The following is a 15,447-nucleotide window of genomic DNA, read 5'->3' as shown; positions in this document are numbered from 1 at the left end:
ACTGTGTGGTGGTCATTCTTACTGATACTGTCAGGAACAGATATATCTGTGACAGGGACTAATAAAGCTTTGGTTAGGTAGTAGTCTCAAGCAACATTAAATTTCATTTATGGTTGAGACATGGTCAAAATGAATGCCAGAAGAGGTTGGAGGGGCACAAATTCCTATTTTGAATAAGTCTTTAATGTCGAATTTTTTTTTTTTTTTCCTTATTTTTCTACTTTATACCTTAGATTTTGTATGTATGTATCTTTCTACCTCAGATGGCACCAGGAATGGTAACATTCACTGTGTCTCTGTCCTTGACGACACATGACAATAAAATCAAATTCTAATTCTCTGATGAATGATAGACTGAGCCACCTAATCTTCACCTTATGTGAAGAGTCAAAATGCTGGTTCTGAATAATCCTGATGCTCTCAAGGACAAAAAGGGATTTCTGTTCTGTGTCCTATATCACATTTTTCCAGTCAGAGATCAAGGAAAGGGGACATGGTTAGAGGAGATGGAAGAGAAAACTGGAGGGAGGGGAAAATATATCCAGCGACTTTGTGTTTATAATAATTAGTATTAAGTTAAGGCACCTCATGGAATGGTTTTATGTAATAGCTCTGTGTCTGAAAGCAGAGAGCAGCCAGAGACAGCGTAACCTCAGTCTGTTTGAAACTAACTCCAAACTTTCCCAGCAAGCATTCCAATCATCCCCCCCACCCACCATCCCCCACGTCAATCTCATCAGCGCACACTCCCTGTTGCCTCGTAACAGAATTTTCTCTCCCAACAGACAGAATTAGCTCGTAAATAATTGGGACAGAAGTCATCCTTCTGTCAGAGAGACAGAGACAGCGTTTGGGAATGGTTACGGTATCCCTTTCTCCTGAGAGAGCTCCTTGTGTCCCACCTCTGGGTAAACTATCCTGGATATTAAATTGAGAAGGCAGTGTGTTTTGAACTCCTTGAAGGGAAGGGGGAAGGGCTGTTTGCAGAAAGGATCACTCAGCCAAAGCAGTTGGAAGCTGCAAACCCACCAAGTAAAGCTTTCATTGGCAAAATTGCTGTGTAACAGATGGGGGAAAAAACAGAAAGGGTCTTACACAATAAGCGTGCTGTGTAAAAGAGGCCCCCTTCCCTCCTTTGTGAAATAACTCTACAGAGGCTGGTATCCTATCACTGAGCCACTCTTTCTATGTAGAGAGTCCTTAACACTGATCCAGCTCCCTCAGAGACAGCTCTCAGAGTGAACAGAATCGCTGACACTCCTGGGTTTTTTTATTTTGTTAAACATTACAAGTTAAAAACAAATAATTAACATTAACAGCTGTATACAGAGAAACAGCAACTTACAAGGGAGAGGAGTGGAAAGGCTAGACCCCCAAACCCCACCATTCAGCCAGTTTCCAGGGAAATGAGGACAAACCTCAAATCCCACTTTCAGTCATCACAAAAGTAACAGTACCAAACATACACAAGACAGTGCAATTCAGATAAGAAACAGTGCATAGAATACAAAATCCTCCCCCCCCCCCCCCCCCCCATCCCGCCCAATCAAGCCTCCTGTCCCTCCCACCTTCCGGCTTCTCTAAGACAGCCAGCCCCTACGCACCTTCCAGCTCCTGGTCCGCACCATGCCCCTTCCACCTCTCGGTCTGCCCTGACACACCTTCGGGCCACTTCGAGGACAGCCCGCCCTGTTTACCCACACCCCCCCTCCCAGGATGACAGCGGTCAGGATGGCCTACCAACCTGCGGCGTCTCTATCTGTCCTTCGCACCTTCCAGCCACCTCAAGGACAGCCCGCCCTGGTACCTGCCTGGGGAGACAGTACTGAGGATGGCCTACCCGCTTACCAGCTCTTGGTCTGACCCTATGTACCGTCTGATTCTCGCCCACCCCAACGTCCCATCCGGCCTGTGGACTGCCCTGACATATCTTCCAGCCAGCTCTAGGACAGCCCGTCCTCTTCCATGGGATGAAGGCGCACGGGGCAGCCCACAAGCCTTCCAGATCTCTGTCTGCCCCTACCCACCTTCTGGCTCTCGGCTGCTCTGACACACCTTCCGACCACCTCTAGGACAGCCCATCCCGATGATCCCTTCTCGGGACGACAGCACTCTTTTTTTTTTTTATTTCAAAAATATACTTTATTCATAAATGATTTGATGGTCTGTACATTGGATCATGCCATACATATGTCCATATTTACAAACACAGATTCGACTTTATTCTTGTCCTTTACAATCCTGTGCATTTTTTCAATCTTGTATATATACATATATTTGGCTGAGGCATCAGCAGAGCCCAAAAAAACATCTGTATGGGCCCCCTGTTCTTCTTTCGGCAGGCCGATCTTACACAGTGGTCTTTCCCCACCGCGCCTTGGCGGCAGCTGCCCCAAGCTTCAGCGCGTCCCTCAACACGTAGTCTTGGACCTTGGAATGTGCCAGTCTGCAACACTCGGTCGGGGTCAACTCCTTCAGCTGGAAGATCAACAGGTTTCGGACCGCCCAGACCGCCCAGACACCCCCCCTCCCAGGACGACAGCACTCAGAACGGCCTACCCACCTTCCAGCTCTCAGGACGACCTATGAGCCTCCCAGCTCACAGTGAGACCTGGCAGACCCAGGGACACAAGACAGTGCAGGTGATAAATGCAATAACCAACAACACAAAGTCAATTATCAACAAACAAAGTCCATTACCATAAACAGTTCTCTTCAAAATGCAGAGTCCATTCCCAGGAATAGAGTCCACCCGAGTATGCAGAATGCATTGTCACAGATACAGTCCACAAGGGTATGCGGAATCCACTGCTGAAGACAGCAAATACACACCCCACAACACACCAATAGGTGTTCAGTCTCCATAGAGTCCTGGTTAATCCACAGGAACACAGTACATTGTGAAGGTGCAGCTAAATCACAGGGGTTTGATCCACTCTCAAAGGCAGAGTCCACACCTGAACTCCAGGACACAGCAAATGCTCACCTCCCAGCACACGCACAGAAATCTAGTCTTTACAGAGGCCTACCCTCAACAACAGCTCATCTGGAAAGATGCATTTTCTTCACAGGGGCTCAGTCCAAACACAAAAAAGTGAAAACCAATTCTAAAGAAAGAAAACCAGAACGCAAGGGCTAAGCCACAAAATCAGCATAATCCTTTTCTCAAAGTAAAAGAGGAAGGAGTAACACAGGCTGTAACCAGCCAGTGAAACAACAGTTCCCCAATGAGAACTGAGTTACACCTGAAACACAAAAACTGTTTAAATCAGCCAGTTTAGAAATCAGTCCTCAATAAAAAGGAATACCAAAATATAAGCACTACCACTGTTAGGCAGTGGTGTGGGAGAAGAAAAAGTTTAAAAAAATTAAAAAGAAATACCAGTTAACAATCTGGCTATAAAGTTCAGCCAGTTTAGGAATCATGTTCCCCAAAATAAAAGCAGAAACCAACGGTCGTAATATACAGTGGATGTAGGCAGCCAGATCAGAATCATTCCACTGACACAAATGATAATGAGCCAACTCTCAGAGTGAACAGAATCTCTGACACACCCGTTTTTATATATTTTATTAAACAATACAGTTTACAAAACAATTAACATTAACAGCTGTATACAGAGAAACAGCAATTTTACAAGGGAGAGGAGCAGCAAAGCCAGGCCCTAAACCCCACTGTTCAACCAGATTTCAGGGAATTAGGGACAAACTTCAAATCCCACTTTTAGTCATCACAAATACACACAAGACAGTCCCAATCAGATCAAAAGGCAGTGCATAGAATACAGACCTCCCCCCAGCAACCCACCCCAACCGTCTATCTTCTGTCCGCTCTAAGGCAGCCCACACCTACGCACCTTATGGCTCTCGGCCACCCTGACACACACCTCTAGGCCAGCCCTTCCCAATTACCCTTCTCAGGGCAACAGTGCTCAGAACAGCCTACCCACCTTCCGGCTCTCGGGGTGACTGGCATCAGGGCAGCCTACCCACCTTCCGATGCGCAGGACGGCCTACCCACCTTCTGGCTTTTGGGGCAGCCTACCCGCCCTCCAGCTCTCAGGGTGGCAGCTTTTGGGACGACCTATGAGCCTCCCAGCTTACAGCTGGCCTGCCAGACCCAGGGACATAGAAGACAGTGCATGTGATAAACCCAACAGCAACAAGACAGAGTCCATACCAATAAACAGAGTCCTTTCTGGTACACAGAATCCATTCCATAAACAGTTTTCTTCAAAATGCAGAGTCCATTCCCAGGAACAGAGTCGACTCGAGTATGCAGAATGCATTGTCAGAGATATTGTCCACTCTCAAAGGCAGAGTCCGCTCCTGAACTCCAGCAAATGCTCACCTCCCAGCACACACACACATGTTCAGTCTTTACAGAGGCCTAGTCCACCAACAAGGGCCAGGCCTACCCACAGGAACAGCTCACCTGGAAAGATGCATTTTCTTCACAGGAGCTCAGTCCAAACACCAAAAAGTGAAATCAAATTCAAAAGAAAGAAAACCAGAATGCAAGGGCTAAGCCCTGCCACAAAATCAGCATAATCCTTTTCTCAAAGTAAAAGAGGAAGGAGTAACACAGGCTGTAACCAGCCAGTGAAATAACAGTTCCCTAATGAGAATTTAGTTACACCTGAAACACAATGACTGGGTGGATCAGGCAGTTTAGAAATCAATCCTCAATAAAAAAGAAATAACAGTAAACAAACTGGCTATACAGTTCAGCCAATTTAGGAATCAGGTTCCCTCAAAAAAAGCAGAAACCAACAGTTGCAGTACACACTGAAAATGGGCAGCCAGATCAGAATCAGTCCCCTGACACAAATGGAGAGTCTTTGACACTGAACTCTCTCTCAGAGTGAACAGAACCTCTGACAGACCTGTTTATACCTGTCAGCCAGGGCTCCCTGATTGGACCAGAGGTCCACCTGGCTGACTTCGTTACTATCACTACATCCCTTCCCCTCTGAGTCCAGGAACATAAGCTGATTCTTTTTATGTAGCTCCACATGGGGTGTTTCAGCATCGGGTCAGGTTTCTCCAACTCTGCCCCCGATACGGCCATACACAATACACTGTAGCTCGCGTCTAGTGCCCGGAGCTTCTCCCCTCCAGGTGGCAAAGATGTTGAGGTGGCAATATCCACCGTGTCCACCTCAGACTCTGAGATATCTTCAACGCTTGACAAGAGAGGGAGAACCCATGGGTTCGGGACAAGTTGAAAAGGCAGTCAAAGAGCTGGGCACCCTTTGCTCCCACACGGTTTGCGGGTTTGCAGCTTCCATATGGTCCACATGCTTGTTCAGGACCATCGCACCTCCCTGAACTGTATACGCCACTGAACCTGACTGTGCATTGACCATGCCTCCATCCCACACAATGCCATTCCCGTGGTTCCTAAATCAAACTTCGTCCCCGAAGTAAACTGTTTTCCTCACTTAGCAGAGTCACATGTTCTATTCCTGATGCCGTTTCATTCTCCCCCCACCAGAGTCTGGGAAGATTAGATTCAACTTGGAGTCTTCTCACCATTAGCAACTCTGCTGGAGCTATCCCTGTCATTGCATTGGGGGGTGGTCCTATAATCAAATAGGAATTGAGACAGTTTGGTATCAAGTGTAGGTTGTTTCTTCTAGATTGCCTTCAAAGTTTGGACTTCTCTTTCTGCCAAATGATGGATGGTAAGAAGCTGTCCTTATGTGAAGAAACCCATTTGACTTTAAGAAATACTCAAATTCCCTGCTGATAAACAATGGCCCAATGCGTCCAGGAGTCCGTGAAAAGCGAAAGATGCACGTGTCTTTCTATTGTCTTCCTCACATTTGATGAATGAATTTTATACATGTCCAGCCCTTCCGAGTGGGTTCCCACAACAACGAAGAACTTTGAGCCCATGAAACACTTGTACAGTCGATAAATAACTAAGTTCAGGGTTTACCCACTGTTCTCACGAATGTGGGGGAGCTGCTGGTGGTAATTTTTGTCTTTGGTGGGTAGTGCCCAGAGTGCCACCAATGCAGCTATGTTTGCATCCAATCCTGGCCACCCATTTCCACCACGCTGTTTCTGCGTCTAAAGTCTGATATTGTCATCTGTAACTGGAAGTGTGTCCAGGAATCATTAGGGACTGTTCTAGTGGTGGTGCCACCGATAGTAAATGTGCCAGCGGAAGTCGACTCAATTCGTGTGCATTCACTACTGGGCCTCCTGGGCAGTGTTTCAACTTGTAATTATATGTGGAGGACTCTTGACACTGATCCAGCTCCCTCAGAGTCAGCTCTCGGACTGAGCAAAATCCCTGACACTCCTGTTTGTATGTCAGCCAGGGCTCCCTGACTTGACCAGGGATCTGATCAGGGAAGTTGTGTTCTATGTGGTCCACCCAGTTGACGTCCTTACAATCACCACACTGTTGTGGGAGATTTGCAAAAGCTTGTAGAAACCCCTGCTACAGCACACACACAGTAGGTGTTGGGCTTTAAAAGCACTCAGGTTTCAGAAATTTACATTTCTTACAAAGCTTAATGAAAATCTCTCTTTTTTTTTCAAATGAAATATGCTGTCTTTATTTAAACTGGGGTCATCTGTCTTTATTTTGCAGTTTAATCCACAATCATTCTAAAAGGAAATTTACATCTTAAAATAAAAAAAAGACGTAAATAAATTTATCCTAAATATTGTAACGTGCCTTCAACTGTTTCAATTTTAAGCAAGTTACACGAGAGTAAAGCAAAGTAAATTTTAAAAAAAGGAAACCAAGGGTTATATGATACAGAATATTTCTCCTAAATATTTTTAAGAGTATATCCATTACTGAAAATAAAGCTTGCTAAATTATGAATTATTGAAAGGTCACTGATTTCTCCAGTGTAAAAGAAAGATATTCCAATGCTATAACTGACAATTTTTTGTAATATTTTTACTGAAATAAAATGTTTAGTTTTTTTTACAAAATTACAAAACTAGTACAAAATAGTGTAACCACTTTACAATATAATACCAACAACAATATAAATAAAGAAAGCAGGCGCATGGTATTGGGGGCAAAGTATTAACTTGGATTGAATGTTGGTTGGCTGATAGGAAACAAAAAGTAGATTAGATTAGATTACTTACAGTGTGGAAACAGGCCCTTCGGCCCAACAAGTCCACACCGCCCCGCCGAAGCGTAACCCACCCATACCCCTACATCTACATTTACCCCTTACCTAACACTATGGGCAATTTAGCATGGCCAATTCACCTGGCCTGCACATCTTTGGACTGTGGGAGGAAACCGGAGCACCCGGAGGAAACCCACGCAGACACAGGGAGAACGTGCAAACTCCACACAGTCAGTCGCCTGAGTCAAGTCAGGGTGGTGGCACAGTGGTTAGCACTGCTGCCTCACAGCGCCGGAGACCCGGGTTCAATTCCCGCCTCAGGCGACTGACTGTGTGGAGTTTGCACATTCTCCCCGTGTCTGCGTGGGTTTCCTCCGGGTGCTCCGGTTTCCTCCCACAATCCAAAAATGTGCAGGTCAGGTGAATTGGCCATGCTAAATTGCCCGTAGCCTTAGGCAAGGGGTATATGTAGATGTACATGCAGGGGTATGGGTGGGTTACGCTTCGGCGGGGCGGTGTGGACTTGTTGGGCTGAAGGGCCTGTTTCCACACTGTAAGTAATCTAATCTACTCTACTACTACCAAAAGACAAAACAGGATGTACAAAAAAGAGAAAGCTCAATTTATATAAAAAAGAAGTTACAGTACGGTAAATAACTATCAAAAAAAACATTCAAAATAGAATTATACCAAGTCATAACAAGTTAGCTTAACTTAATTCAATAACGTTACAGCACTCAACACACTCTCATCGCAGCTCCCTATCAGTGGGAGCAACAGCGGGTAGACCCATATTTATGTGGGATTCTTCCTCCCAGGGGTCCCTGAACTGACAAACATCATCCTCACGGCTAGACAAAGGCCCGAGATAAAATGGCCGATACATCTACATCGATATAACTCAAGAAGGGCCGCCATGTTCTATAAAACAATTCAGTTTTTCATATTCGTAAGGAAGTCCAGGGGAATATGTTCCATAACTATCCTATGCTAGTTCGAGAGTCCTGGGGGACTTTCTGATATCCAGCTCACGAAAATGTTTTTCCTCACACAAGAAGAGAGGATGGTGATTATTTTCCAGAGTTCGATAGATTCTGGATCAGTTCCTGCGGATTGGAGGGTGGCTAATGTTGTACCACTTTTTAAGAAAGGTGGGAGAGAGAAAATAGGAAATTATAGACCAGATAGTCTGACCTCAGTGGTGGGAAAATGCTGGAGTCAATTATAAAGGATGAAATTACGACACATCTGGATAGTAGTAACAGGATAGGTCAGAGTCAGCATGGATTTATGAAGGGGAAATCATGCTTGACTAATCTTCTGGAATTGTTTGAGGATGTAACTCTGAAGATGGATGAGGGAGATCCAGTAGATGTAGTGTACCTGGACTTTCAGAAAGCTTTTGATAAAGTCCCACATCGGAGGTTAGTGAGCAAATTTAGGGCGCATGGTATTGGGGGCAAAGTATTAACTTGGATTGAATGTTGGTTGGCTGATAGGAAACAAAAAGTAGTGATAAACGGCTCCATTTCGGAATGGCAGGCAGTGACCAGTGGGGTACCGCAGGGATCATTACTTGGACCGCAGCTTTTTACAATATATGTTAATGATATAGAAGATGGTATTAGCAATAACATTAGCAAATTTGCTGATGATACTAAGCTGGGTGGCAGGGTGATATGTGAGGAGGATGTTAGGAGATTACAGGGTGACCTCGACAAGTTAGGTGAGTGGTCAGATGCATGGCAGATGCAGTTTAATGTGGATAAATGTATGGTTATCCACTTTGGTGGCAAGAACAGGAAGGCAGATTACTACCTAAATGGAATCAATTTAGGTAAAGGGGCAGTACAGAGAGATCTGGGTGTTCTTGTACATCAGTCAATGAAGGTAAGCATGCAGGTACAGCAGGTAGCGAAGAAGGCGAAGAGCATGCTGGCCTTCATAACAAGAGGGATTGAATACAGAAGCAAAGAGGTTCTTCTGCAGCTGTACAGGGCCCTGGTGAGACCACACCTGGAGTACTGTGTGCAGTTCAGGTCTCCAAATTTGAGGAAAGACATTCTGGCTATTGAGGGAGTGGAGCGTAGGTTCACGAGGTCAATTCCTGGAATGGCGGGATTACCTTACGTTGAAAGACTGGAGCGACTGGGCTTGTATACCCTTGAGTTTAGAAGACTGAGAGGGGATCTGGTTGAGACATATAAGATTATTAAAGGATTGGACACTCTGGAGGCAGGAAACATATTTCCGCTCACGGGTGAGTGCCGAACCAGAAGAGACAGCTTAAAAATATGGGGTAGACCATTTAGGACAGAGATGAGGAGAAACATCTTCACCCAGAGAGTGGTGGCTGTGTGGAATGCTCTGCCCCAGAGGGCAGTGGAGGCCCAGTCTCTGGATTCATTTAAGAAAGAGTTGGATAGAGCTCTCAAGGATTGTGGAATCCAGGGTTATGGAGATAAGGCAGGAACAGGATACTGATTAAGGATGATCATATTGAATGGTGGTGCAGGTTAGAAGGGCAGAATGGCCTACTCCTGCACCTATTGTCTATTGATAGTAACCAGTTTCTTCCCATGTATATCCAGAGAGAGAAAAGGAGAGACACCGGATCCAACCTAATCTCAGTTCCCAAGATCTTTGCCAAGGCATTCGCTACACTGTCCCAGTACCTGTGGATCTTGTGGCATGTCCACCAGCAATGAGTGAGAGTACCAACTTCTATTCTGCTCTTAGGGCACATTGGGGATGCTCCTATCTTAAACTTTGCAAGCCCTTTCGGGCGCCATGTGGGCCCTATGAAGTATCTTCAATTGAATAGCTTGAGTCCTATTACAAATAGAGACCTTCCTAACATTTTCCCAAATGTCTTCCCACATCTCTGAGGAGATTTCCACTCCTAATTCTTGAGTCCAGTTTTTATATAGTCGTTCCATGTCCTTCGACACATTATTACCTAGCAAGTGAAAAAGAGTACTGACCGAGGGGGCACCCACTGGCCGAAGCACTTTCCTTTCCATATCTGATTTATAAGGATTAACCATCAATATCTTTTTTTGTATAAAGTCTCGTACTTGAAAATATCGGAAGAGGTCCTTGCTAGGTAGCCCGTACTTCTGACACTACTGTTCAAAGGACATCATGACCTCCCCATCAAATAAATCTCCTAAGCAGGAGACTCCTCTGGACTCTCAAAGTTTAAAACCAGCATCTACCAAACCTGGCTGAAGTCCCAACATTCCCACTACAGGAGTGAAGGGAGAGGCTTTTTTGTAGATTAACCTCGCCCTGTCACATCATCCTCCAAGCTTTGACTGTGTTTAGGACAATCAGACTTTTACAATGGTCCATGACAATTTTTACCTTGTCCATAAAAGACAGGTTGATGAGGGGGCATTTTGCCTGGGAGGCCTCAATGTCCATCCAAGTTGATTGTGGATCACGAGAGGCCCAATCAGCCACTTATGATAGCAAGGAGCTCAGTTGGTACTTTCTATAGTCCAGGAAATGTAGGCACAGCCCTTTGACCGCCCCCCACCCCTTTCTTGTGAGAGCTGCAGTTTATAACTGACAGTTTAAGGTTGGAGAATCAGGAGAGTATTTGGCAGGTAATTTGAATTGGTGTTTAATGTCTCACAAATCCTCTCTTAGATTTCTTCCGCTCACTTACTGATCTCGTCTCATTAATTACAGACAATTCCTCTCAACTCTTCTCTGTGCGAACAGGTCCTACATTCTAACCGCACTCTAGGGGAAGATTCACAGCCAAAAATAAAGTTGCAAGGTACTCAACTGGATCAGTGTCTGTGCAGAGAAACAATCAGTATTCCAGTTTGATGACCTCCCAGGAGAACTGAAGCTACACAGAAATGTAAGAGTCACTGGAAGAGGGAAGGAGGCAAGAAGAAAGGGTGTCTGTGATAGGTAGGAGCTCAGAGAGAATATATAGCAAAAGACTTTAAGATGCAAAAACCAGAGTGTTCATTGGCATGGTAAAGAAATGAAGTTTGTTTCCAATAAGGCTGCATTGGAATATAGTAGGAGGTAAAGAAAGAAATAGGTGACAAACAACACAAAAGTCCACCTCTAACACATCTATTCTGATAGTGCTATTTTCCGCACTATTGCTTCCGAAACACATTCCCTTGCCCTCAACTGAGGATAGATTCTCAGAGTATTCCAGAGGTGTACTGTAACATGCCTGTCCCATCAATCTAGTCCTTGTCTTGCATTCCTTACCTCTTACTTTAACTTTGTATCAACACCTCCATATTTCCCCCTCTCGTCATGTTTCATCTAAGAGGGAGTCTGATGAAATGCCAATCACTCTTCAGAAGCATCTTGAGCAGGAGGTCTCATGTCTCCAGACCTACCCATGGTCCGAGCACAAACTAACATCCGGCTGACAGTCCCTCTCTCCTCTTCTTTGGGTTTCTGGAGGATGGGGTTGGGGGGTGGGGGGTTCACATTTATGGAAATAATTAGAAATCCTGTCGCTTTGAGGAGTGCCAGTCTCTGAAATTCTCTTTCCCAGAGTGCACTAGAGCTTGAGTAATTGAATTAATTCCTTCATGGATTTTTGACAGACAAGGGAGTAGAGTCTACTCTGACTCAAACAGGAACCAACAGAACAAACCTGGGATGAAAGGCAGGAGCAAATGTTTCCTAAAAATGCCTGAAGCACAAGGCCGAGATCAAGTTCAGTCAGAGCACCAGCAAAATCCAAACAGGAACACAGAATGCAAAAAGGCTGAAGGAAGTGACAGCAACGCAAAGGAGTGAGCTGATTGTTGTATTTAATTACAGCCTAGAAGTAGATATGCTCTTTTTGTCGACTTTAAAACTGCATAAAAGAAAAGTAAGCATTCTAGCTGCTTCTGTCAAAAATGTGTAAGTTCTATTGCGCTTAAATTGAGGGTAAGGGTTTATTTTAAAGTTGTGTCAGAGGAGCTCAGTTCTGTGTGTTGCACAACCTGCAGTATATGGGAAATCTGCAGGAAGTGCCACCGATTTCATCAGCCTGAGGGCCAGGATTTGAAGCTCAAGTGTAGGCAGGAGGCACAGCAGTGTATTTAAAAAACTGAGTTATATGGACAGCATGTTTTTAGATGTAATCACCCCACAGCTTACAAAAGAGCCATCATAGACGAATTAGGTGACCATTAATCAGGAGGAGGATGGATGAATGACAGCCAACCAGGGAAGCCACAAATTACTCTATATTGGAAAATATTGAGAGATTATGGCTCACATTGAGATTGACAACTTCGATAGAAAGAGTGATAAAGTCCTGTATCAAGAATTTAGGGAGGTAGGTAACAGATTCAAAAGCAAGACCTCACAAGTTGCAACTTCTGGATTCCTCCTGGTGCCATGTGCTAGTGAGTGTAGGAATAGGCAGATAGAGCAGATGAATATGTGACTGTGTTAAGATTCCAGGATCACTGGATCAATTTCTAGGATGTAGGAACACAAGTAGACCATTTGGCCCACACATTAAGCTCTACCTTTCAATGAGATCGTCGTCAATCCTGTTTTCCTGTCTTTTCCCCATAATTCAATTCCTATCCTGGTTGACAACCAGCTGGTGAAGGAGCAGTGTTCTGAAAGGCTAGTGTTTCCAAATAAACCTGTTGGGACTATAACCTGGTGTTGTGTGATTTTTAACTTTGTCCGCCCCAGTCCAACACCAGCACCTCCAAGTCATTGATATATAATGGATGACTTGGCCTCTACAGTAAAGAATTTTATGAAGTCACTACCCTCTGAGAGGAGAAATTCCTTATCAATGCAGCATCTGTGGAAAGAGAACTGAGTCAACATTTCGAGTTCATTGACTCCTCTTTAGAACTTTACTGGATTTGAAACATTTAATGGTTTCTCTCTCCACGAATGCTACCAGACCTGCTGAGTTTCTTCATCAATGTTTGTTGGGGCCTTGTTTCAGATCTCCAGCATCTGCAGTTTTGTTTAAAATTCCTTATCATCACTGTCTTAAATGGGTGACCCCTTAATTCTGAGATAGTGCCCTCTGGGCCTAAACTCTCCAACAAGGAGAACCAACCTCTCTGCATAGAACCTAACAAATCCCCTAAGAATCTTCGATAGTTCAATGAAGTCTTCTCACAATCCCAAATGCCTCAACCTCACCTTGCAAAAGATTCCTACATCCCTGGCATCAGCTAAGTAAACGTTCTCTGGACTGCCTCATTTAAGATAAAGGGTTGAGAATAGTATTGCAATTGTGGTCTGACAAGTACCTTTTAGAGTTTCAGCAAGACTTTTCTCTTTTGATCTGTTCCCTCTGAAGTAAAGGCCTTCCCTATTACCTGCAGAAGTTGCATGTCAGCTGATTAGCCACAATCTCATTGAATGGCAAAGCAGACATAATTGGCTGAATGGTCATTTCTGCTTAATTTCTTCTGGTAACTTATGCACAGGACACAACAAATCCCTCCGAGCTGTAGCTTTCTGCGGTTTTCTCCATTTCATAATACTCTGCTTCTTTATTCTGCCTGACAAAGTGCATAACCTTACACATTTTCCCACATTATATTCTATCTGCCAATCTTTGTCCATTTACTTCACCTGTCAATATGCCTCATCTCCCCTTTTCATGATTATCACCACTCCGATAATAATCTGCCTTCCTTTTTTTGCTACCGAAGTGGAATACCTGCATTTAGCCACATTATACTTCAACTGCTACACATTTGCCCAATCTCTCAACTTGTCTTCTCACGTACATTTGTGTTATCTGCAAAACTGATTATACTATGTTTACTTTCCTCAGCCAAGTCATGTAAATTGTAAATAATTCTGGTCCCGCAACAGTCCACTATCCACGGGTTGCCATTCTGAAAATGCCTCCCGTATCCAAACATTGTTCTCTATTCGCCAATTCTCTATCCTTGCTAATGTACCACCTCCAGCATATGTAATAAAAACATATTACTTCCACTTCTTCCCCTTGAACTATCCTGCTTGTGACCACCCCAAAGAATTCTAATAAATTTGTCAGACAAAATTCCCCTTTGTGAAGACGTGTATCGAGGCTGCTTTATCATATTGTATATGAAAACAGAGAAAATAAGAAGAGCAGGAGCAGTCCATCGTGCTCTTTGAGAATGCTCCACTATTTAACATGATCTACACTGATCATTCAACTCCGTTCCCTATTCCTGCTCTCCTTTTATACCCTAAGAACCAAATCTGTCTCCTTGAAGACATTCAATGTTTTGACCTCAACTGCTTTCCCTCGCAGAAAATTCCACAGGCCCTCCATATTCTGGTCAATGAGATTTCTGCCACACTCCCTATCCTTAAAACTGTCACCCACAGTTCCAGACATCCGGTCATTGGGAACATCTTAGCTGCATTTACTGTCTCATCTGTCAGAATTTTATAGCTTTCTAAGATATCCCCCTTCATTCTTCTCAAATCCAGTGAATATAGTCCTAACCAATCTAGTACCTCTTCATATGTTAGTAAGCCCTTTCCAGGAATCAGTCTAGTTAACCTTTATCGCAGTCCATCCACAGCCAGAAAAACTTTAATCAGAGAAGATGATCAAAACGGCACACAATACTCCAGGTGTGGTCTCACCAAGACCGGAATAACTGCAGTACGACATCACGGTTCCTGTACTCAAATCATCTCATTAAGACGACCATCACCTCACTTCTTCACCTCCTGTGTGCTTTCAGTGACTGGTGTATGTGGAAATCCAGGTCTCATTACAGCTCCCCTTTCCATGACTATCACCACTCCGATAATAATCCGCCTTCCTTTTTTTTTGCTACCAAAGTGGATCACCTGCATTTAGCCACATTAGACTTCACCTGCCACACGTTTGCCCACTCACTCAACTTGTCCAAATCACACTGAAGCATATCCACATCCTCCTCACAGTTCACCCTCCCACCCAGCTGTGTGTCATCTGTAAACATGAAGACATTAGACTCAGATCAAAATCAACATACGTTTTGAATAGTTGGGGTCCAAGCACCCCACTCCTGCAGTGTCACACTGGTCGCCATGCAGAAAAAGATCAATTTATTCCTATCGTCTGCCAAACACTTTTCTATCCATGTCAGTATACTACCCTCAATCCCAAACTGGCATTGGAGGTAGTTCAAAGCATGTTCTCTGCTTTGACATTGAGTATAAAAGAGCTGTATTTTTAGTGGAGGTTGAGTAAGTTGGGCTTGTATTCATGAGAGTTTATAAAAATGAGATTAGATCTTATTGAAATATATGGGATTCTAAGGGGGCTTGACATGTAGATACAGAGAGGTTGTTTCCCCTTGTGTGAAAATCCAAGAGCAGACGGCAT

The sequence above is a fragment of the Chiloscyllium punctatum genome, chromosome 3, assembly GCF_047496795.1.
Source record: "Chiloscyllium punctatum isolate Juve2018m chromosome 3, sChiPun1.3, whole genome shotgun sequence".
Taxonomy (NCBI): Eukaryota; Metazoa; Chordata; class Chondrichthyes; order Orectolobiformes; family Hemiscylliidae; genus Chiloscyllium; species Chiloscyllium punctatum.
The sequence above is the reverse complement of the archived record's forward strand: the minus strand, read 5'-3'. Positions refer to the sequence as shown.